The 23,462-nt window shown below is 60.5% G+C and overlaps 1 long non-coding RNA gene across 1 annotated transcript; it reads right to left on the bottom strand.

Moving 5' to 3' along the window:
- Nucleotides 1–5,031: 5,031 nt before the first annotated feature.
- On the bottom strand, nt 5,032–8,237 carry LOC118619375. Its single transcript, XR_004957162.1, has 3 exons — nt 8,135–8,237; nt 6,328–6,453; nt 5,032–5,473 (listed from the first exon to the last, which is right to left on the bottom strand). It is a non-coding gene; the product is annotated as an uncharacterized LOC118619375 (long non-coding RNA).
- Between the last annotated feature and the right edge of the window lie 15,225 nt (nt 8,238–23,462).

Genomic DNA, 23,462 nt, shown 5'->3' with positions numbered 1-23,462 from the left:
GTTTGATGTTTCGGGGGAAAAAAAGCAGGGTTTTATTTTCCCCTAAAATTTTGACGTGTTCTGTCATATCATATCAAATCACACCCCAATGCATCAAAAACATACGGGAGGGGCCCAGCCTGCTCGGCTCACACGGATCACGCGCCTTCTCCAAACACCCACCCATCTGTTCGCTGCTGCGTCCTTTTGTTCAGTCTGTGTTCCTCCCTCAGCTCCATCCTCGCTGCTCCGAGGACGCCGCTCCCAGCGAGGCTGCCCGGTGGTGGCAGGAAGCAGCTCGAGGAAGCACAAGGCTGTCTGAATGTCCCTACCGCCGGGCGACCAGGTCTAGATACCACCAAGCAACCGAACACCAACCACCAAAAGGGAGGACAGACAAATGGACACCCGGCAGCCTGAGGCACATGTCACCTAAAATTGCTGAGACTGAAAAAAACGTCAACAATCAAAACTGTTTCTTCCAGAGACTTCCCGTCCTCAGGAAGGACCTCTGTCTGTCCAGTCCGTCTGGGGCTGCAGGAGGACTTCCTGTCTAGGGATCATGGGTGGGCCCACCCCAGGCCCCTGCCCACACCATCTGCCCAGGACACTGCCTGTCCGTTCTCCTTTGATGCAGGTCACACTCTGACGTTTCAGGTGAACTCAAATTGGGGGGAGACACTATTCACCCCACGACACCCGCACTTGCTCATCGGTGTGGAATTCTTCCCTAAACCGGGGCCCCAGCCCGGGCTGCGTGTCTGCAGTCACCACAGGTCAGCGGGGAGAGAGTGCGGCGTCCACGTGTGTGTTGGAGATTGTTGTTCTTGGTCAGTGTGTAACACACACGATAGAATAACAGAACACATGCGGGACATGTATAGCACCCACAGACAAATCCGCACTCACTGTGGGCTCCTGGCCTTTAGCCACGGGGTTGCAAAGTCGAAAACGCTTGGCGCTGCTGAGGCCGGGCCCCCGTGGAGGCTCTCCCTCGCCGGAGCGTGGCTGGGTGCCCCACACCCGAGCGGGCCCTCGGCAGGTGCCCTGTGCGCTCGGCGAGTGGGACTGAACAGAAGAGACCCTGCTGGTCCTTCTCAGCCTCCGGGACTCTGTGCTGCTTAGCGGTTCTGGGCTCCAGCTCTCGGGTTCAAGCCACGGCTCCCCGCGGTCTGCCCTTACGATCTGCGCAATTGCTTCACGGGGCTGAACTCAGTGTCCTGCCTGGGAGGGGGTAGGACAGTCCTCCCTCTCCTGCTGGAGACTTGGATGACATACCACTTTACGCCCAGGACTCAGCACCATCCTCACCCCCCAAATAGTGGCCGTTGTCGTCACGAAGAGGGCGGGGGGCGCTGAGAGGTACAGGCGTGTGGCCACAGCCCTGCCTTGCTGACCCGTGAATCCACGCAGCCTGGTGGCCCTACCTGAGCCCTGACATGAGCCCAGGACACAGTGCAGGTGGCGCTGCCCCCCGAGAACAAGGAGCTGTGGGGAGCAAGGTGGAGGGCTCACCGGGAGCTCTTTCACCCTCAAGTCGAGCCACCCTGGCAACAAAAACATTTCAGGTGAGGTAGGCTGAACCCTGCATAGGTGTGCATGTGTGAACGTGTGTGCACATGTGTGTTCATATGTGCATGTCTGAGCATGTGTGCACATGTGTGCTCGTGCATGTGAATGTGTGCACGTGTGTATCCGTGTGCGTGTCTGAGCATGTGTGTCCATGTGTGAGCGTCTGTGCATGTTTGAGCATGTGTGTACTGCGTGCACATGAGCATGTGCGCATGTGCGTGCACGTGTGAGCGTGTGCGCAGAGGAGAAGGAAGGAGAAAGATTATGAGCTCCCATCCCGGGCTAATGAGGCCTGTAAGTAGGGGCGAGTCACACTGGACCCTTTGCCTGCAGGACAGACAGCAGGATTGTAACTGATTTGTTGTCCGACATCACCCAGAGGCCTTCTCTTGGTTTCTCCTTTCCTGGCTGTGACTGCCCATTGAATTCCGATGTTTGGATTAATGTCCTCTGGTTAAACCCTGCAGTTTTCCACACTGGGTTCATTTCCCTCCCGTCCATATTTCTGGGCCCGGAATGATTTCTCTGCCATCACGGTCTTCTCAGCACCTCCCAATTTTGTGTAATCTGTGAATTTAATTAACGAGTCTTTATCTTCTCCTCCAGATAATTAACGAAGATGCTAAATGGAGCTGGCTTAGCGCTGACCCCGGGGCACCGTGCAGGACCACCGGGGCGTGACCCACAGCTACCTGGCATCCACTTGGCTGGTGGCCCCTCTGCCAATTTTGGGGAATGTGGCAACGCATCAGAGGGGATCCACTTGGTGGCACCCGTAGAGCGAACCATCTCTGGCGCGGGGTCCTGCCCCGACGGGACCCCGGGCTGTGTCCAGGCAGCATCCAGGGAGCATCACCAGGGGGCATCTGGTTCCCTCCCTGTGAGTGTCTCATGCTCTCAGCTGTGCTCCTCTCCCAACATTGGGGTGTGAACAGGCCACTCAGGGGTCCCTGCCGCCACACCCTCACCCCCGATGGTCCCTCATCTCCCTCTTCAGGAAGACCCAGCGCCCTCCTGGCTCAGGCCATGGGTCCTGGCACCGTCCTGGACTGTGCTCCACTCGGCACCCCAGCCCCCCGTTAGTGATGCCCATCGGCGCCGCTGTGGGGTGCTGGCAAGTCCAGCTTCTTCTCTCTCCATCTCAGCTGACCGCCGATACCTGCTCCTTCTCACTCGGCCTCACACCGGGGGCCTGACGAAAACTAGTCAGATGGTGCCGTCCTCCCCCGGACCCTCCCATGTCACCCCGTCTCCAGCCAAAGCCAATTCTTGTCCGGAGGGATTCGCTTCCTGCTGCTGACCCAGGTTACTACGAACTCCCGGGCTCCAACGACACAGTGTGTTTCCTACAGTTCCGGGGGCCACGGCTAAATTCTGGGGTCCAGGGCTAAAGCCAAGGAGTCGGCGGGTGTGTTCCTCCCGGGGCTATTCCCTCCTCGTCCTCCCTCCCGGGGCTATTTCCTCCTCGTCCTATTTCCTCATCCTCCCTCCCGGGGCTATTTCCTCCTCGTCCTTCCTCCCGGGGCTATTTCCTCCTCGTCCTCCCTCCCGGGGCTATCCCCTCCTCGTCCTCCCTCCCGGGGCTATCTCCTCCTCGTCCTCCCTCCCGGGGCTATTTCCTCCTCGTCCTATTTCCTCCTCGTCCTCCCTCCCGGGGCTATTTCCTCCTCGTCCTTCCTCCCGGGGCTATTTCCTCCTCGTCCTCCCTCCCGGGGCTATTTCCTCCTCGTCCTCCCTCCCGGGGCTATTTCCTCCTCGTCCTATTTCCTCGTCCTCCCTCCCGGGGCTATTTCCTCCTCGTCCTCCCTCCCGGGGCTATCCCCTCCTCGTCCTCCCTCCCGGGGCTATTTCCTCCTTGTCCTCCCTCCCGGGGCTATTTCCTCCTCGTCCTATTTCCTCATCCTCCCTCCCGGGGCTATTTCCTCCTCGTCCTCCCTCCCGGGGCTATTTCCTCCTCGTCCTATTTCCTCATCCTCCCTCCCGGGGCTATTTCCTCCTCGTCCTATTTCCTCATCCTCCCTCCCGGGGCTATTTCCTCCTCGTCCTTCCTCCCGGGGCTATTTCCTCCTCGTCCTCCCTCCCGGGGCTATCCCCTCCTCGTCCACCCTCCCGGGGCTATCTCCTCCTCGTCCTCCCTCCCGGGGCTATTTCCTCCTCGTCCTATTTCCTCATCCTCCCTCCCGGGGCTATTTCCTCCTCGTCCTATTTCCTCATCCTCCCTCCCGGGGCTATTTCCTCCTCGTCCTCCCTCCCGGGGCTATCCCCTCCTCGTCCTCCCTCCCGGGGCTATCCCCTCCTCGTCCTCCCTCCCGGGGCTATTTCCTCCTCGTCCTCCCTCCCGGGGCTATTTCCTCCTCGTCCTTCCTCCCGGGGCTATTTCCTCCTCGTCCTCCCTCCCGGGGCTATCCCCTCCTCGTCCTCCCTCCCGGGGCTATCCCCTCCTCGTCCTCCCTCCCGGGGCTATTTCCTCCTCGTCCTCCCTCCCGGGGCTATTTCCTCCTCGTCCTCCCTCGTCCTCCCTCCCGGGGCTATTCCCTCCTCGTCCTCCCTCCCGGGGCTATTTCCTCCTCGTCCTTCCTCCCGGGGCTATTTCCTCCTCGTCCTCCCTCCCGGGGCTATCCCCTCCTCGTCCTCCCTTCCGGGGCTATCCCCTCCTCGTCCTCCCTCCCGGGGCTATTTCCTCCTCGTCCTCCCTCCCGGGGCTATTTCCTCCTCGTCCTCCCTCCCGGGGCTATTTCCTCGTCCTCCCTCGTCCTCCCGGGGCTATTTCCTCCTCGTCCTTCCGGGGCTATTTCCTCGTCCTGCAGGCCTTGGCTCATGGCCACATCATGACAACCTGCATCCACCGCACGTCTCCTTCTCTGACTCTCCTGCTCTCTCTTCCACTTGCGGGGACCCCTGTGACTCCTCAGGACCCTGATAATCCAGGCTCCCTCAAGATCAGTCACTAGATCAGTCACTAGACGACAGCTGCAAAGCTCCCGCAGCCATGAAGGAGACATGTCCACCGGCTCTGGGGTTTAGGACAGGCGGTTGGCAGCCTGTGCCCCCTGGTTCTGTCTCCCGCTCTCTCCCTGGCCAGACTGGCCCTGGCACTGGGCGGGGATGGAGCTGGCGGCGAGCCCTGGTTTGTGGTGTTTTGCAGTTTCCTGGTGCCAAGGCTCCTGCCACGGCCGAGTTTAAGCTACGAACATGGCCCCACTGAGCGTGGAGCTGGGACGAGGGGCCCGGGCTCCAGCCGACCACCTGGCCACGCTGCCCCGGACACCACAGCCCCACCGCCTCTCCCAGTGCGCACGCACAGCCGCCTTCCCCAGAGCCTCTCCCCGCCGTCCCTGCCAACCCCGCCCCCGCCCCACGGCCCCCCTGCACTGCACCCCCTCCGAAGGCGCACACTGTACCTGCGTGTTCACGGCTGCACCCCCAGAGCAGCAGGTGACCGCCAGGGAGGCAGACGTCCCTGCATGCTGCTCTCGCCGCTTCAGGTACCCCGGGACCTGAACAGTGCCGGAGACCCAGCCGATGCCCAGGAGCTGCGGGAGATGGGCCAATGGCTCCAGGGCCCAGGCCACCGAAGGAGCCGCACACTGGGGCCCTCGTGCTGACACCCAGGCGCGCTGTCCAGAGTCCCGCTCGTGTCCACACCTGTGCCCGTTCCTGCCCCTCATCTGCTCGGCTGTTGGCCTGGACAGTGGCTTCCGGCTGGCTGGGGCTCCTGAGTGGAGTCACTGCAGGAAGGCTCATCGATGACCGTTCCCTGATGTGATGGTACAGCCCAGCCTGCCCCTTTCTCCAGGATAATAGGTGGTTCAGGGAGACCAGGAGGAAGGGGTTGATCCAAGGACCCTCCTGTCGAGGACGCTGTGAAGGCTCTTCGTCTCGGGGTGCGGAGGGGTGTCGAGAACACATGAAGGTTACCCTCCTAGACAGTGGGAATCAGAGGAAAAGGGAATTTTACGGCTCAGAAAGCATCAGGGATGGTTGGAAGCTAAAGTGCTCCTTCACGTGTTGGCTATTTTGAAATGTCAGGTGCTGACTTAAGGCCCCTGCATCACCGCGGGCCTGTGAGGGTCCAGGCAGGTGACCGTAGGTGTGGGAGGCGGGCGGACGCTGTCAACACAGCCACCCTGAGCACAACGGGACAGGCCTCACCCAGACCTGGCCTCCCGCAGCGTGCCCTGTGACCCTTCATCTCCGACCGGGGTGTCTGTCAATGGCCCTGTCCCCTTCAAGCTGACCCGGGTTCCTGGGTATCGGTTCCATAGGAAGAGGCTCCCCCAGCTGGCTCCTCGGGGTTTCAGGGAAGCTGTGACAATGTTGGGGACCTGGGCAAGAAGGGCTCCCGGACCAAACAGGATCGGGAGGTACAGGGTAGAAAGTGTACCACCGCCCTGGCCGGTGTGGCCCAGCGGTAGAGCGTCGGCCCGCGGACCAAAGAATCACAGTTTTGATTCCGGTCAAGGGCACGGATCTTGGTTGTGGTTCGTCCCCGGCCCTGGTCGGGGTCGTGTGGGAGGCAGCCAGTCAATGTGTCCCTCTCACATCGATGTTTCTCTCCCTCCCTCCCCGCCTCCTTCCCACTGTGTCTGAAAATAAATGGAAAAATACCCTCAGGTGAGTATTAAACAAAAAGTGTTACCACAGTTTCTTCTACTGCACATGCCCAGGCTGGTGATAAACAGCTGTGCGAGGCCACCGTGAAGACGGGGCCCTGTTCACAGAGGTCCCCGGTGTGACAGAGCCTGTGTCTGCAGTCCGAGCAGGGTCTTGGCAAACCTGTGTTCTCTGGGAAACTCGTGGGAAATGCTGTCCTGGCTCAGCTGTGGCTTCTTCTGTCTCCAGCCAACAGGCTACTCAGCTGGACACTCGAAGGAAATGTGGGAGAGAAGATTCCGGCAATAACTGGGTAAAGAAATTAGAAAAGATAGATGATGATAGATAGATGGATGGATGGATGGATGGATGGATGGATAGATGATAGATAGATAGATAGATTGATAGATGATTGATAGATAGATACATAGATGATAGATAGATAGATAGATAGATAGATAGATAGATAGGTGATAGATAGATGATAGATAGATAGATAGATAGATAGATAGATGGATGATAGATAAATAGGTAGGTAGATAGATTGATAGATGATAGATAGATAGATATGATAGATGGATAGATAGATAGATAGATGATATAGATAGATAGATGATAGATAGATAGATAGATGATAGGTAGATAGATGATAGATAGATGATATAAATAGATAGATAGATAGATGATAGGTAGATAGATGATAGATAGATAGATGATATAAATAGATAGATGATAGACAGATGATAGGTAGATAGATGATAGATAGATAGATAGATGATATAAATAGATAGATGATAGATAGATAGATAGATAGGTGATAGATAGATAGATAGATAGATAGATAGATAAATAGATAGATAATAGATAGATAGGTGATAGATACATAAGATGATAGATACAGATGAAAGAGATGGGGAGGCCCTGGCCGGTTTGGCTCAGCGGTTGGAGCGTCAGCCTGTGGTCCAGAGAGACCCGGGTTCGGTTCCCGCTAAGGGCACGCACCTCATTTGCAGTTTGTCCCCGGCCCTGGTTGGGTTGTGCGGGTGGCAACCACTTGATGTGTCCCTTTCACGTTGATGTTTCTCTCCCTCTCTCTCCCTCCCACTCCATCTGAACAAAAGAATGGAAAAATGTCCTCGGGTGAGGATCAAAAAGAGAAAGAGATGGGGAGAAAGGAGAGAGAAGCCCCAGAGGCAGCTATTTCTCCGAAAGGCACTGGGGGGCTGCTCCGGGCACCAGAATTAGGGGCAACAACCCTGAGAGGTGGAAATGCAGAAATGAGACTGATTTTCATGAGCCTCACTGGCAGGGCAGCTGCAGGTTCTTGACATCAGGCAGAGTCTAAGAGTGAGCCGAGGCTGGGACGGAGACGGGAGCCGCCGGAGCTGCGGACGGTCGCAGGCCAGAGAGGTAACGGCCGGACCTCAGAGGCGCCCGAACAGAGCCAAGCTCTCGGGAAGAAGGACGACATGAAGGGCTGAGTTTAACATTTATGGTTTTCTACCCAAAGCATTTGCCAAATTCTCGACCTGTTCGGGACCAGAAGCTAAGAAAGAGAATAGAAATCAGTGGAAACACAGACCACGATACTGTATTTGGCCAAGAAAAAAACAAGTTGGTTTCTAGACCCCCTAAGTAGGAGTCGTAAACGTCAGACGGTGTGTTCCCGTTCAGTGGACGACCGACGAGAGAGCCGCTACAGGGCTTCATACACCACCCGTGGTGGTCACGGAAAAACTAGCAATACTGTGATTAATACAGTCGAGGAAACAGTGACAATATGGAGAATTTCACCAGGGACGCAGAATCCACACAAAGGAATGAAATGCAACCTGCAGAAGTGAAAGGTGAGAAAAACCAGGAGCTCAGGGTGGGCACAGCAGAAGATCGCATCTGGCGAAATAAAATGATAAATGAATAGAAAGCCTCTGTGCAGTCACAGAAGCAAGGACAGTGAGCAGGACATGAGGAAGGACACAGGGACTAATACCTGTGGCTGGAGTCTCGGGCACGGAGGGCAGCGTCGTCGTCTTCGAAGAGAGAATGATGACCATTTTCCAAGAACGAGAAGAAGGTCAGCTATACACCCGGGAAACATCACGAGACTCGGCGGGTGAAAACTGCGAGAGAATCCCAGAGTAAACAACAAGGCACGTGTGACTCAAAGGGGCAACGTGACATCGACAGGCAGGTTCTCAGGGAAAAAGACGGACGCCAAAAGGCAAGAGCTGAACCAGCACTTTTAAAATGCTGAAAAAATAATCCAAGTACCAACCTAGAATTCTCTACCCAGCAAAAATAGCCTTCAAAAATAAAACGGAATAAAAATATTTTCAACCAATAAAAGCAGATACAATTTATCAACAGCTGAATTGCGCTAGGAAGGTAACATCTCCGCGCAGAAAGGCTGTGATACCGGACACATCGCCAATAGGCAGAGTGGATGAAAGGACTTTCATGGGCACTTGACATACGTGCACTGAAACAGTGAACGAACAAAGTAGCAACGAGAATGTCGGGCGTGGTCCCAGTCGCGGCCTTGTTGGCCTCATTGCTGTGACCACGGAGCCAGGAGTCGGAAGACAAAGTCCAAAGGTTCTAAGGCCCCAGTGTCGCCTGACAAGTGGCAAAGGTCCTAAGTTATACTATTCAAAAGTTATACTCTCTAGGGTAATTATGAAAGGACAGTAAAAGAGTCTAACATCAATAAGGTATAAAGAAAAGAAATATTGCCCTGGCTGGTTTGGCTCAGAGCGTCAGCCCGCAGACCAAAGGGTCTCAGGTTCGATTCCGGGCAAGGGCAGGTACCTGGGTTGCGGTTCGTCCCCGGCCCTGGTTGGGGTCGTGTGGGAGGCAACCAGTCGGTGTGTCTCTCTCACATCAATGTCTCTCTCTCTCTCTCTCCCCCTCCCACTCTATCTGAAGATAAATGGGAAAAAAATCCTTCAGTGAGGATTAAAGAAAAAGAGATAAAGTAATATTTTTAACTAAAGTATAATAAAAATGTAACATATCAAAATGTGTGGGTTTCTAAGCAGCTAAACCTATGCTTAGAGAAGAAATTACAGCCCTACATGCACATATTAAACAAGAAGAAAGTCGAAAATCTACGCTACGCATGTTCATCTCAAAAAGTTAGAAGAGCCATAAATTAAAACCAAGTAAAGTCGAGGGGAAGAAATAAGAAGGGTGAGAGCAGAATCAGTGAAACAGAAAATCCACCTGTGACGGGGGAGTTAAAACCTAGTTACTTGAAAAGACAGAAACTGATAATTTTGTGGAAGAAGGCACACGTCATCAGTATCAGTGACGGAAAAGACGCATCACTCGATGATTCCGCCTCCGTAGGCATCGACTTGCCTTGGCCGCGGGGGAAATGCAGAGTGGTGTGGCCCCTTGGGAAGGTGACGCGGTGATGATGTTGGGCTGTTTCTTCTAAAACGTCACTCTTATCCTGGGACTCAGCCGTCAGCTCCTTCTTAGTTACTGCCCTGTGGACATTCGTAGTCGTGTGTTTCATTCCCGATGGCCCAAACTTGGAAGCAACCGAGGTGCCTTCAGCAGGTGCAGAATACGTAAACCGTGGTCCATCCAGGCGATGGGATGTTACCCAGCGCCGAGGAGAAACGAGCTACCAGGCGTGGAGAAAGCATGTCTGCATGTCAAGCCGGAGAAGCCGGGCTAGGAAGGCGGCCTGCAGCAGGACTGTGGTCACGAGACGTCCCGGGACGGCGGCAGCAAGAACAGGTCGGTGGGCAACGGGCTGGTTTCGGGGAGGACAAGTAGGAAAAGCACAGAGGATTTCCACAGCCGTGAAACTACTTTGCGATGCTATACATGTGGGTACAGGTCACTAAGCATCTGTCCACACCCACCCAAGGCACGGCCCGGGGCGTGGCCAGCCACGTGGCCTGTGGCCTGTGGGTGATAATGGCGTGTCAACGCAGGCTCACGGACCCCCACAGGGGAGTCTCTCCGCTGGGCGATGCGGAGTACGGGAGGCTGGGGTGTGGGCGGGACATAAGGGAAGTTGGTACCTCCTGTCCGTTTTGCTGTTAAGCTAAACAGTTTTTTTTAAGAAGTCTATTAAAAATTTTAATTCAGTAAAGCAGAAATAATGTCATCGTTGCCTCTCTTAAATAGCAGCATATGTAAGGATCTTAAGTAAAAATGTGGGTGTCCTGGGACCCCGGATCCCCCCGAGGGGTAGCGGCTTTGCGGCCGTCCGAGGTCCTCCCCGGCACACAGACAGGGCAGGTGCGCGGGCTCAGGTGGGCGGGGCTCCCTGGGCTCCCGGTCTGTCCCTCACCTGTGAGCTGCGCGGTCGCTGGGGGGGGGTCTGGACTGGACCACGTGTAAGGCCTCTGGATGCTCTGACTCTGCTCTCGCTCACCAGTCATCACGAGGCCCCGGCGGATGTGGAGGGTGAGTGTGTGGACACCTGGACACGTGGATGAACGAGGTGGTGAATGAGTGGGGGTTGTGGGGAGCCCGCCTGGCAGGAAGCTGCGCTGTGAGTGACGGTCACGTTAGGGTGACATGTGCTGCGACAGTGAGGTGTGGGGTGCTGGGGGGGGCACTGTCTGTGGGGACCCAGGGCTGTGGCAGGAGCCGCTTCTGTTCGCCAGCCCTGGGAGGAGGCGGGTGGGGACACTCACTCAGCTCACCTGCTCCTGTGGACAGAGAAGGCCCAGCCCCCTCCCTCGGGAGCAGAGGCGCAGGGGGCATGTGGTCGCCGTGGAATCTGGGCACCACAACGGCGGGGAGAGGCTGCTGTGACCCGGGGCTCCGGCCCCGCCTGGGCCCGGGGTCTGAAGCTGGGCGCTGTCCCAGCAGCAGGCTCGGCCTGAAGCGGAGACCCAGAGGGGAAGCACCCTTGGCCACTGCGGCGCGGCTGTCCCTGCCACAGGCCCACACCTGGCCGCGGGGTCTCTGGAGGGACAAGAGCAAGCTGGGCCCTCAGGGGAGCGCATGCAAAGCAGCCACCCCTGCGACCAAGGACAGCCCGAGCAGCAGGAGGCTGCGGACAGGACAGAAGGCAGTAAAGCTGTTCTGTGACCCAGCGGGAACGCCCAGGACAGGCAGCCTGGCGTCCAGGGTGGGCGCCCACCCCCGGGAACCTCCCACCCGCGGGGCACCTCCCACCCCCGGGAACCTCCCACCCCGGGGCACCTCCCACGCCCAGGCACCTCCCACACAGGGGCACCTCCCACGCCCCGGGCACCTCTCACCCTCGGGGCACCTCTCACCCGCAGGGCACCTCCCACCTGCGGGGCACCTCCCACGCAGGGGCACCTCCCACCCCGGCACCTCCCACGCAGGGGCACCTCCCACCCCGGCACCTCCCACCCCGGCACCTCCCACGCCCGCCTCCGGGAGGCACAGAAGAGCACCGTGCACAAGGCCTGCCTCTGGGAGGCGGCCCTTTGGAGGTGCTGGTGGTGGGTCCGGAGACTCGCAGCCCGGCCCGGGGGCACACTGCCCGACACTGGGGACGCACAGGTACCGTCACCTCTGCGGACGCCCCCGGAGCGGCCAAGTCACTCACCGCAACTTGAAAACCCTGCAGACACATGTCAGACTCCAGAGAGAGGCTGGAGCCCAGGGAAGATGGGCTCTCCGCATTCACTGCCCGACGGGCGCGCTGCACGGCCCCAGAGGCACATCAGGCTGTCCCGTGGCGACAGAGCCCCGTCTTTAAGGGAATAAATCGTTAACGCACCGCGGCGGCCTCGGTGCCCCCCGCTGCCAGCTCCCGACCGCGTCGGGCCGGACCAGAGCACCGGAGCCTGGCCCAGGGAGCGAGTCCCACCGCAGTGAAACAGGCCCTTGCTGGGGGGTCCCTGCTGCTTGCTGGGTGCTTTGTCCTTAAAAACAGAGTTTTTACTTAAAAATGAACGTGGACGCTACACGTGTGGGGGGGGGATTCCAGTAATTCTGGAAACGCGAGGTGACACGCACACGTCTGGGCGCGGTGTGACCTTGCCTGGGACCCGTCTTCCCTCCTCTGGCTCCTGACCAGGTTGGAGGGTGGAGGAGACTCCCAGCCGCCCCTGGGCCCGCCTCTGCGCCCCGGAGCCAGTCATTCGCTGCTCGCCTGTCTGGCGTGAGGTCATCACTGTCACCGTTGCTGGTGCCCAGACCTCCAGACTCTGGAGGGAGGAGGGCCCAGGTGAGGGGCGGGAGCCCCGAGAACCTGCACAGGGTGGTGGCATCAGGGCTGACGCTCAGGGAGGCCGGTTCCAGGGAGGACGCTCAGGGTGGGGCCATGGCAGGGAGGGCCTGGGGCCCCTGCGGGAGCCCAAGGCAGGCCCGGGTGCGAGGCGTGGGTGGCATGTCAGGGCGGGGCCCTGGCTGCTCAGTGGGTCGCTGGGACTGAGGGGCTGTCCTGCTGCAGACCCCAGGGGGCACCTCTCTCCTCACACCTCCTGCCCCTCGTCCCCACGGCCCGCCCCTCCCTCCCCACGGCCCGCCCCTCGACCCCACGGCCCGCCCCTCGTCCCCACGGCCCGCCCCTCGACCCCACGGCCCGCCCCTCGTCCCCACGGCCCGCCCCCCGTCCCCACGGCCTGCCCCTACGACGCTCCCTCCCCGACGTCCGCTCCTGCTCTCATCTCCTGCCTCCTCACGAGGGCCCTGGGACCACATCGACTCTTCCAGAACGTTCTCTGCATCTCAAGAGCCTTGACCACCTTTGCAAAGCCCGTTGGCCACGTAAGGTGACACCTCACAGGTCTGCACGCTGAGGTGCAGGTGTCTGTGGGAGCGCAGTTCTGCCGATCTCGGGAGCGACCTGGGACACAGTGACAAGGGTGACAGTCACGGTGGGGTGCACTGAGCTCTGTTTGGGGGGGCGTTTACTGGAGATGCCGCCTGCCCCGCCCGTGGGAGACATTCTCCCTCCCCTGTGACCGCGAGGGAAGGAGGGACCACGCAGGTCTCACGAGGACCCTCAGGGTGCAGGGGCCTTGGAACCAGCCAGCCCCAGCGAGGTGGTGCCTGGTGCTCAGCTGGGGTCACAGCTCCGTTGTGCGGCTGCTCCTGACCCAGCCTGGAGGAGCTGCCTCCTTCGGACCCGCCCAGTGTTGGCGAGCTCACCCTCTGTGCCTGCTCCGCACGGGGCTCGGCCCAGCCCAGCGGCAGAGCGCAGAGCCCGTTCCCTGGGGTCCGGCAGCCGGGTGCCGGAGACAGACGGCCGTGTGCTCCGCGGGCCCCGAGGAGCCGGCGTCTGCCTGTCTGGAAAGGTTAGGGGAGATCCCGCAGGAGCAGACATTTGAAGGGAAAGAACAGGAGAAGTTTATCATGTGCACGAGGCCTGGGGCTGGGCGGGAGGACTCGTCAGGCTCCCGGAACCACCTGCGCAAGAATGGGGAGCGGGGGCAGAGAGAGAGAGAGAGAGAGAGAGAGAGAGAGAGAGAGAGAGGCGGGGGGTGGCAGAGAGACGCACACAGAGACAGAGAACACTGTGCTCAGGGGGGAAGGGAAGCCGAGTGTGCGGAGGTGGAGGGATGTGGAGGCAGAGTTGGGACAAGGACACGTAGAAGAGCCAGAGCCTGCGGGAGGTCTGCGCAGGGGCGAGGAGGAGGGGAGCCGGGGCCTGCGGGAGGTCTGCGCAGGGGCGAGGAGGGGAGCCGGGGCCTGCGGGAGGTCTGCGCAGGGGCGAGGAGGGGAGCCGGGGCCTGCGGGAGGTCTGCGCAGGGGCGAGGAGGGGAGCCGGAGCCTGCGGGAGGTCTGCGCAGGGGCGAGGAGGGGAGCCGGGGCCTGCGGGAGGTCTGCGCAGGGGCGAGGAGGAGGGGAGCCGGGGCCTGCGGGAGGTCTGCGCAGGGGCGGGGAGGAGGGCGGGAGGCCCCTGGAACCAGCCAGGTCCCGTCCGAAGTCCTGGCTGACACTGCTCCTGACCGCTGCGTGGTTCGAGGCGCGAGCACCATCAGGAGGGGAGGAGCGCGTCATGCCAGGGCTCCAGGACCTGGACACGGATGCGCCTGGCGTGGTGCCCCCAGGAAAAAGCCAGACAAGAAGGTGGGGTGGTGGGACTGACCCTTAGTGCAGTGGCTGCTGTTCCAAAGCCATTGGGTGGCTGTTAAGGGCACAAGGACATGGAATCGGGGACATGCCCGGTTCCCGGGGCATGGAGCCCAGGGAGACCCCAACCGTGGAGAGACCCCCATCGCTTTCAGCCCTTAGTTCGCAGCAGAGGCCTGAGCTGGGCACTGGGAAGGGGGTGTCTGCAGCCCGCCGGGAGAGCCGCTTTCCGCTCCCTGGTCGGAAACGGTTCCGGGTCCACCCAGAAGGTTCAGGGCCCGAGCAGTCGCAGGCTGAGCACCGGAGGGACCTGGCTCCCCCGCCGAGGGACGTCACCAGCCCGCGCTGCCCTGGAGCCTGGAAACACATCCCTGAAGGGCAATGGCCCGGAAAAATGCCCACAACCAACTATTGGGGGGAAAAGGTTACATTTTCTGGTTTTTGAACCAGAAATGAGTTCACCATTCAAAATTAAATTAAAAAAATAACAGCCCTGGCCGGTTTAACTCAGCGGTTAGAGCGTCGGCCTGCGGTACTGAGAGACCCGGGTTCGGTTCCCGCTAAGGGCATGTACCTTGGTTGCGGTTTGTCCCCGGCCCTGGTTGGGTCATGCGGGTGGCAGCCACTAGATGTGTCCCTTTCACGTCGATGTTTCTCTCTCTCTTCCTCCCTGTCTCCCTCCCGCTCTATCTGAAGATGAATGTAAAAATGTCCTCGGGTGAGGATATAAAAATAATAATAATACAAATGTGAGTGATAACAACCACATGTCTCTACAGAGAAAGACCTACATCTGCGAGTGTGTCAGATAAAATACCCAAAATGTGCATAGGTGTGAGCCCTGGGAATGTGGGAGACTGTTCCTCCTTCGTACTTCTCTGCGTTCACACATTTTGATCGTGCGCACGTGTCAGTTTTTGCTCTGAAAAGAACTGAGAAATGGCGACGGCACAGTTCGGCTGGGCTGGTGGGCTGGGCCCGGGGCGCCTGTTCCCACCTGGGGAGGCACCCCCACGCAGACACTGCGTCTGCACCCCACCCGGTTCCGGGCCTGGGGACGAGCGAGGCTGTCCTGCTTGGAGCTGGAGAGACCGAGCCGCCCAGCACCCTGCTGAAGGTCTGACTGTCAGGATCCCAGCCCCTGGCCCCCCGGCCTCCTGGCCCAGGAAACAGCTCCCTGGGGAGTTCGAGGTGCCCTGGGGCTCTCGGGGGCAAAGAGGTGCAGAGCAAACGACCAGGAGGTGCACAGCCCCGCCCGTGCGCGGAGACCGCGCGCCCATGTCCACAGAACCTTCCGGAGCCCTGTGCCTGGAGTGGTCCCCGTCCCGGTACAAGTGGCCCAGTGCTCACTGCCCCCCTGAAACCCCGCCTCTGCTCCATCACAACTCAAATCGAGACTTCAGTAAATACACTCCTCAAAACTTCCCTTCCTAACCTATCCGTCGCTTTTCAGTTCATTACCGTGTTATTAGTCAGTCTTCATAAAAACGCTATGTCTTATTAAAAATGGAGTTCCCATCATTTTATGTTCCCATAAAAATGGGTGCTGGGTGGTTCGATTAATTTCTTCACATACAGTGAACTTTACAGCAAATTGGACAGTGTAATTCAATTCCTGTTTCTGCAGATTTTTTTTTTTGTTGGTAGAAAATTGATATCATTCGTATGTAATCATATTGCCTTTGCAAGAGATATTTAAGAAATAATATCCTGAGGTAATGATCGCACGGGTTAATTATTAATACGTACTTCACACCCGGGCGTGTGCGTCCCCCGATCCAGCTCGGCTCCACCGGGAAACACTTCTTCCATCTAAACTCCGCCGTGTGCAGCTGGCCGAGGCGCCCGGAGTTGCTCTGTAGCCCGGCCTCCCCCACAGCTCCAGGACCGTCGAGCATCACGGGTGCTGAGGGTGAGGAACCCAACCGTACAGTTCACACCAGAGGGAAACTCGGAACCGGGGTTTAGAGTTCTGCGCTCCCCCTGCGCCCCCAGTGGCGAGCACATTTATTGGGTCCCTTTCCAGTGACGTCATTGGCAACCCAATGGGGTGTTCTGGCTTTGGTTGGGGAGGGTGGAGAGAGAGAGGGACAGAGACACACAGAGGCAGAGGGAGAGACAGACAGACAGAGACAGAGATTCAGAAACTGGTTCTCCGGGCTGTGAGGTGGCGGTGGGGGTGGGGGTGGGGGTGGCAGTGGGGATGGGGGAGGGGAGGCTGGAGACCAGGGCAGTTACCGTGCTCCCCTGAAGTCCGGAGACGCTGCCCCTGCAGACAGGATGGACCCACCTTCAGGAGGTGCTCGTCCCTCAGAATGGGGTGGGGTGGGGGCGCGAGGGGCCGAGTGGGGGAGCGGTCACCCAGTCTCTGTGGCTGGGCTGGGCCTGCAGGCCTGCAGGGTGGACTCCGTTAGAGCCACGGGTGTCTGCGCAAAGATGCGGGAATAAAGTGCCGCTTCGGGGAGAGGCTGGGCAGACGCCTCCAGGAGCGTGAGTCCGTTTCTTCTCTCCCACACCAGGCTTCTCGGTGGCCGGACGCCCAGCCAGGAGAAAGAACTTCCCGTGAGGAGTGCGTGCGGCCTGGCCCGGGCCCCCTGGGACCGGTGCTGTCCCCGAGGACGTGCGCCCGTGTGAGGCAGGGAGGCCGAGGGTGGGCGCAGCTGCAGCTGATGGGGTCCTGGCAGGAGGCCGTCCCTGTGGGGGCCCCGCCACACAGCTCTGGGGCTGTCCTTCGGCCTGTGGTCGGAGCCCCAAACTGAGGGGGAAGATCATCTGCTCCCCGTAAATCATCACCAAACCTCCTTGCAGTTTGCTGAGCTGCAGGTGATTCACGTGCTGTGTCTCAGTCGAGGGAGGGCCCCCGGGACTTTCCCGATAACGGGGGTCAGGGGAGACAACCGGGGTCAGGGGAGACGGTGAGGGTCTGAAATGAACAGATCAGGCAGCCGCGCCGGCCACTCGCTGGGGAGATGCCCCAGCCGTGAGCAGGCTGCCTGTGGGCGCAGGCGCCCCGGGGCTGTGAACTTGTCAGGGGACCGTCCGAATGGCCTCTGGGGTAACTGGTGCATGACGAGGGGAAGCTGGCACGCACAGGGGCACGGAGTGCCCATCCCCACGGGAGACCGAGGCCCTGAGTGTCTGCCTACAGGTGAGTCGAGAGAGGCGGGGTGACCTCTGCTAAGTAGCAGTGTCGGGGTCCCCACGAAACGGTGGAACCCTCGGAGAAGATGAGCCCTTCCCGGGGCAATAAAACAACAAACAAGCCGACCTCCGTGTGGCCGAAGCAGAGGACGTCGGGCCACGGTCTCAGCGGGGCCGGTTCCTCCAGGACTGTGCGCGGAGGCTCCGCCCGGCCGAGGACAGCGGCGCTCAGCACAGGGACAAGGTGCCCAGGAGCTCCGTGCGCGAAGGCAAAGGACCCCGGGAACCGCCGGTACGCAGACCTGTTCTGGACGCTTCTGGGCCCGGCTGTACCTTGGCTTAAACACTTGCCAAGCACAGAGGACTGGTTCTCACTGTGGGTTTTGTGTTTATTGTTTCTACGCTGGAAACAGAATTGAATTCGTCGCAGCAGAAAAAACAAAGACAGCTCTGAGTTATACTGTAACTCACTGAGAGAGATTTATGAATATTATTCTCCTGTAAAATCCAGCATTTTTCTCTTTACTCCTCGCAACCTGTGCGCGGCGGGAAGCTGTGCCCTGGCAGGGTTTCCGAGGCGCGCAGGCCGCCCGGCGGAGGTGCACGCGTGGGCCCGTGGCCCTCAGCCCGCCCGTGTGCGCTGGTCCCCGGCTCCGCTGGGCTTCCCGAGGGCTGCTGCTCATTGGACGCCCAGGAAGACTGGTCGCGGCAGCAGCAAGAGCCCGGTCTCCAAAAGCGCGTTGACTGTCTTTACAGATGCAGTCGGGACGCTCGTGGGGTGGTGTTTGTGGAGGGGACCCCGAGACAGAGAGATGGGGGAGCTGCGAGAACTGCTCGTCCCGGCAGCTCTCACCTGTGACTTCGGTCGGCAGGACACACCGGCGACGTTTCAACAGAAGCCTTCGGAGCCGAAGTCGATGCGAGGAGAAGGTGAGGGCTTCTGGGAACATGGAGAAGTAAGCGACCCTGGCCCCTGCGGCTCGGCGGTGAGCGCGTTGGTCCTCGGACCGAAGGGTCGCGGGCTCGAGTCCCAGTCAAGGGCGTGTACCTCAGCATGCGTTCAATCCCCAGCCCCGGTCGGGGTCGTGTGGCAGGCAACCAATCCGTGTGTCTCTCACATCAATGTTTCTCTCTCTCTCTCTCTCCTCCTCCCTCACTCCCTCCCACTCTGTCTTGAAGGAATAAATCAATGGAAAAGTATCCTCTGGTGAGGATTAAATCAATCAATCAACCTGGGGCTGCCTCCGGGCTGGGAAGCGTTTGTGGCCGGAGGTGATGAGCAAGCTTCCGGGCGAGCTTGGGCCCGGCCGGGTCTCTCCAGACCCGAGCCCCCGGCCCCAGGTCCCCAGGAGGGTGCTCTGGGGTGACGAGCTCTCCTGGCACTTTGAGAACTGTGTCAGGGCCCCAGCACGGTGCCCCTGCGGGGTGCAGCTGTGGACACAGAGGCCTCCCCCTGGGGATGGACGAGAGCGCTATGTCTCCATCGGCTGCACTTTCTGGAAAATGACATTTCAGACTTGCTGCGAGCGGCCAGGGAAGCTGGGGCAGGCGGCAGTGTTTAAGCTGCCGACCTAAGGGAAGCTTTCGCATAAAAAAAAAAAAAAACTCTTAAACTGCGGCTCTTAAAATACAGAGAGATCTTCTGTTTTCCACGGTGACTCACTAAACTCTATTTAGACAGTTGGTAACAACACCACATCACATACTTCACATGTTTTCTTCGGCTGCAGTTTAACTCAGCACCGCGAGTTTTTTCCTGGCGGAAGCAGAAATCTAGAGCAGGGCGTTTCTGCCTTTTTGAAAGCGAAGCCTGAATGTGCACTGGCCTGGTCCCTGTCCCCGGAGCACCACGCAGCACCCTCTGGTGCCCGAGCGGGGACAGGACCGGGCAGGTCGGGCTTCGCTCTCCGAGCTCCAGGCCCCCGAGCGGATGCTCATGCTCATCGGAAGCAGCGCAAACACCACGGTCCTGGACCCTCACCAGCCTGCCCACAGCCCCTCTGCTCACTCCCGCTGGCCCGGGTGAGGGGGCGAAGGGGGCGGCTCCCTGAGCTGAGTTCTGGGCCCCTGGGACCCTGGGGCCACGGGGGCCAAAGGGCACGGAGTCGGCAGCCAAAGGGCCTTCTCTTCTCGGCCCGGCCTCCCAGAGCCTGGACAAGCACAGGGGAGCTGGCTGGGCGGAGACGCCTCTGAGCACAGTGCCCAGTTCCCCAAGGCCGGGGTGTGTGTGGGGGGCTCGGCCTGCCCCCAGCCCCAGGTCAGCATCGTACCAGTCAAAGCACCTCCTAGCTCTTCTGGAGCAAGATGCCAAGTGTCCCAGTGCACGTTTGTGGAGGGCACACACACATACACACACACACACGTACTCATGTGTGCACACATGCAGACATGCACACACGCAGACGTGTACATACATGCACCAATGCGCGCGCACACACATCTACACACACATGTGTGACCACATGTTCACACACAGGAGCACGTGGACATGCATACATGTGTGTACACATGCATGCCACCATGTGTGCACACACATGCCTGGAGCGCAAACACACATGAGGCACACAGCTGGGCCAGCCCCATGTGCCCAGCATCAGGGGCAGAACCTCCGTCCCAGGCCCCCTTTGGGGTCTCCTTTCTCACACTCAGTGGGGGTGGAAATCCTGCAGCATTTCCTCCCGTGGACTACCCCACAGCAGGTGTGGGGCGAGGGAGGAGCCCTCCTTCTCTGAAGTCGAAGGGGGTTCCCCACTGTTGTTGGGTAAGGTCCCTACTGCCCACCTGGTCCTCCGCCTCTGTCCTCCGCCCAGACTGAAGCCCGCTCAGCTGGCAGAGGCTCTGGGACCCGCCCAGGTGGCCTCTCCTGCTGCTCAGGCCCGTCTGTCCCCCGGAGCACAGACCTGTGTGGGGGTACTTGTTCCTTCACCCTCGTGCGGCAGGGCTGCTGGGGCTGTTCCCCAGGAGAATGGGTCTCCCAGCACCTGAGGACACCCGAGCACTGTGTCCACCCTGGGAGGGGTCTGTCCCCCCGGCTGCTGCTGCCCGACACCTCACGTCCCCACCTCCTCCGTCCCCCCGTGGAAATGCTCCCCGGCCGACACTGGTGACCTCCCCCGGGGTGCTGTGCGCAGTGCGAGGGCCCTCGGTGGGTGCCCTCTCCCAGGGGCGCTGCCCCCCAAGTGTTCCCCTCAGCACTCCCAGGACTTGCCCAGCTTCTCAAAGGCAACACCTGCCCTCGTGGCTGGGCCCACCCTGAGGGCACCTGGGGCCAGGCCCAGGGCCATTCCTGTCCCCAGGGACTGTGTGCCCAGGCCTCCAGGGGACGGAACAGCCCCGCCTCGTCTGACTTCCATAAACACCTGCTGGTTGTTAACTCAGATCGAAGCCAGGCCTCGTGTCTGGAGGGGGAAAGGGCTGACGTTGGACCCCGAGAAAACGTTCCCATCGAAGGATGGCCTGATTCAGGCGGTCCGCGGACCGTTCCTGCCCCTCCCGCACCCAGAAAACATATTTTTGTGCAGCTGAGGGTCCTGCACAGGGGGCGGCCCTTCTCCTCGCTCAGGTGTTCCTGCGCGACGGTCCTATAACAGGGTCACTCTGCCCACTGCGGCCCGCGCCCACGGTGTCCACTCGAGCCCCCCGAGCTGCTCCAGGATCCCAGCCCCCAGCTCAGGGCCCCCATTGAACTGGAACATTCTGAGGCTGAGTGGCCAGGAGACAGTGCTTGTCCCGGCAGAGGGAACACGCTGTCGGGGACCCCCTTCCCCTTTACTAAGGTCGCAGACTCTGCACTGCAGAGCAAAGAGGCCCTGTCAGTCACAGGCAACCTGCCCCCTGCTACGGGGACCCGCGGGCCACGCCTGTGGTTGCAGGCCCAACACCCCCGCTCCAGGGCACACTGTCCCCCCCCTCGGGCAGGGGCTGGCATGTGGCCTGAGGGTGGAGCCACAGACTCCTTGGCCCCTGGCCCCATAGCTGGACGCCTGTGCAGGCCCGCTGGGCTCAGCAGCATTGTGGGGGAGCCGGGGTCCAGGCCCCGCCCACACATTTGCAGACAGGGCCGGGAACACCAGCCGGCCGCCCCAGGACAGGTCCAGTATGTCCACCAGTAGACACGAAATCCCATCGAAGAGGAGGGTCAGCTGCTAAGCTCTGTCACCTTCAGCTTCCCCACCACAGCGAGCTTGACCTCAGTGCGGCACGGAGCCTCCACCGGGGTCAGCGACTCGCTCAGTCCACACTCACACTCACAACCGCACCCGTGACACAGGCGGGACTTGGCCGCTGGCTCTGGCATCTGCCTAGCAGCCCTGAGATGCGAGGAGGGCCAGTTCCGTCGGTGGCACTGAGCCCGTGGCCCGCCGGCTGCGCGGGGAGGCCCAGCTGACCTGCCGCAGGGCCCCGACCCCCCACCAAACCAGCGGTGACTCACACGCAGGCCTGCTCACAGCCCGTGAGCCTTTTGGGACCCCCGGTGGCCAGCATGAATGACCAGACCAGAGCAGGTGTTTTACAGTCATTTCTTCACCACCCGTAACAATCCACCCGTGAGCCGGCAGCGTGGTGAGACATAAACAGCCGGCGGGGAGCTGCCGCGGGTCCCGGCTGGAGAGACGCCCGGTCCCAGGTGGCCTTCGAACCACAGGCAGGTGGAGAGGTGGGCTGCCGGCCCGCCCGGACACAGGCACCACATCAGCCACCCACTCTGCAGAGGCTGGGGGCCAGTCCTCGGGGTCCCCCTCTTTACAACAGGGAGACGGCAGTGCCCCAGGGCTGAGGGCCCGGCCAGCAAAAGTCTTCTGCACAATAAATGCTGGGTCGCGAAACAGCGACAGCAGAACATTGCCTGGAACCCTCCCAGTGCTTCCCTTGGGGGACGCCGCTCTCACGTCACCCCTCATCCTGGGCCCAGCGCCGTCACTATCTCCTTCATCGTGGGCTTCTCAGACCAGGCCTGTCTCTCCCCCGGCTCCCGCCAAGCCCCTTCTGTGCCTGGGAGGAGGGCGCCCAGACGCACTGACTGCGTTGATTCCGCATCCGCAAGGGGACCACGCGTCTCAGCAGCGTCCTGCAGACTCCAGTGTTCTACCGTCAGATCCCGTCCTCCCCAAACAGACCGCCTTCCTCGTCCTTCCCGGGGCCGGTGGCCTGTCTGCTGGCTCGCTGCCCTGGCTCGGGCTTGCAGTCCTGCCTCGCAGCCGTGGTGAGAGTGGGCACCCGCGTCATTCCCCACCCCAGGGGGGCGCTTCCAGCTTTTCCTGTGGCTGCTCCTGTGGTCCCGGCGACGCTGAGTCCCAGGGACAGAGAACATCTGCCTGGCCCTCCGCCTGCGCCCGGGACCTCGGCCTGGGTGGTGGGTGCCCACCGGGTCCTTGGAGGCCGAGGGGTGGGCGTGGGGATGGGCGTGAGTGTTTACCCGCAGTGTGTGGGGTGTGGGCCCCTCACACCCGAAGGAAAAGGATGAGACCCTCGTGGAACCAGACGGACCCGGGGGGCAGGTGTCTGGGTGAGAGCACCATCCTCCCCCGCCTGGAGCAGGGCGGCTCCCCAGACCCTGGCGGACGCGGGAAGAGGCGTATGCTTGGCTCCGGGTCCGGGGCGCCCTGGAAGGAAACCCTGCGGCTCGCTGCAGACTCAGGCGAGGGGACCTGTTTCCTCTCCCTGTTCGGGGGACGGAAAGGAGTTTTGCGGGGGCTGCTTTCACTTGTTCCTTGAGAGCCCCCCGGCCGGGCGTTTCCCCCAAGCGCAGCTCCGAGGAGGTGGCGCGGTGAGGCCAGCGGCGGGCGGTGCACCGACGCCCAGGAAGGACGCCAGCGGAGCCGGGACCACCTGGAAGCCACACTGGGGGGTCACGGCCGCTAACACGCACCCCAGGGGAGGGACGTTTGGGTGGCGTGCGCGTCACCGCCGTGATATTGCAGCTCCCGGTCAGCGCGCGCCGCAGGGTGGAGTTCACGACGATCAAATCCCACTTGGCACCGGCCACGCCTCCGGAGGTCACTCCTGCGTGGGACCGCGTGGGCCGGGCCCTCCTGGGTGGGAAGCAGCCTCGAGGGGTTTCTGGGGCCCCCGTCCAGGACGCGAGCCCAGCACCGTGTGTCCAGGGACCCGGCTCGATTTTCCGCCCAGACGGCGGGGCCGGCCGCGTGGCCCGT

This window comes from Molossus molossus, unplaced genomic scaffold, assembly GCF_014108415.1.
Source record: "Molossus molossus isolate mMolMol1 unplaced genomic scaffold, mMolMol1.p scaffold_m16_p_6, whole genome shotgun sequence".
Classification (NCBI taxonomy): domain Eukaryota; kingdom Metazoa; phylum Chordata; class Mammalia; order Chiroptera; family Molossidae; genus Molossus; species Molossus molossus.
This window is presented reverse-complemented; position numbering and strand designations above follow the sequence as displayed.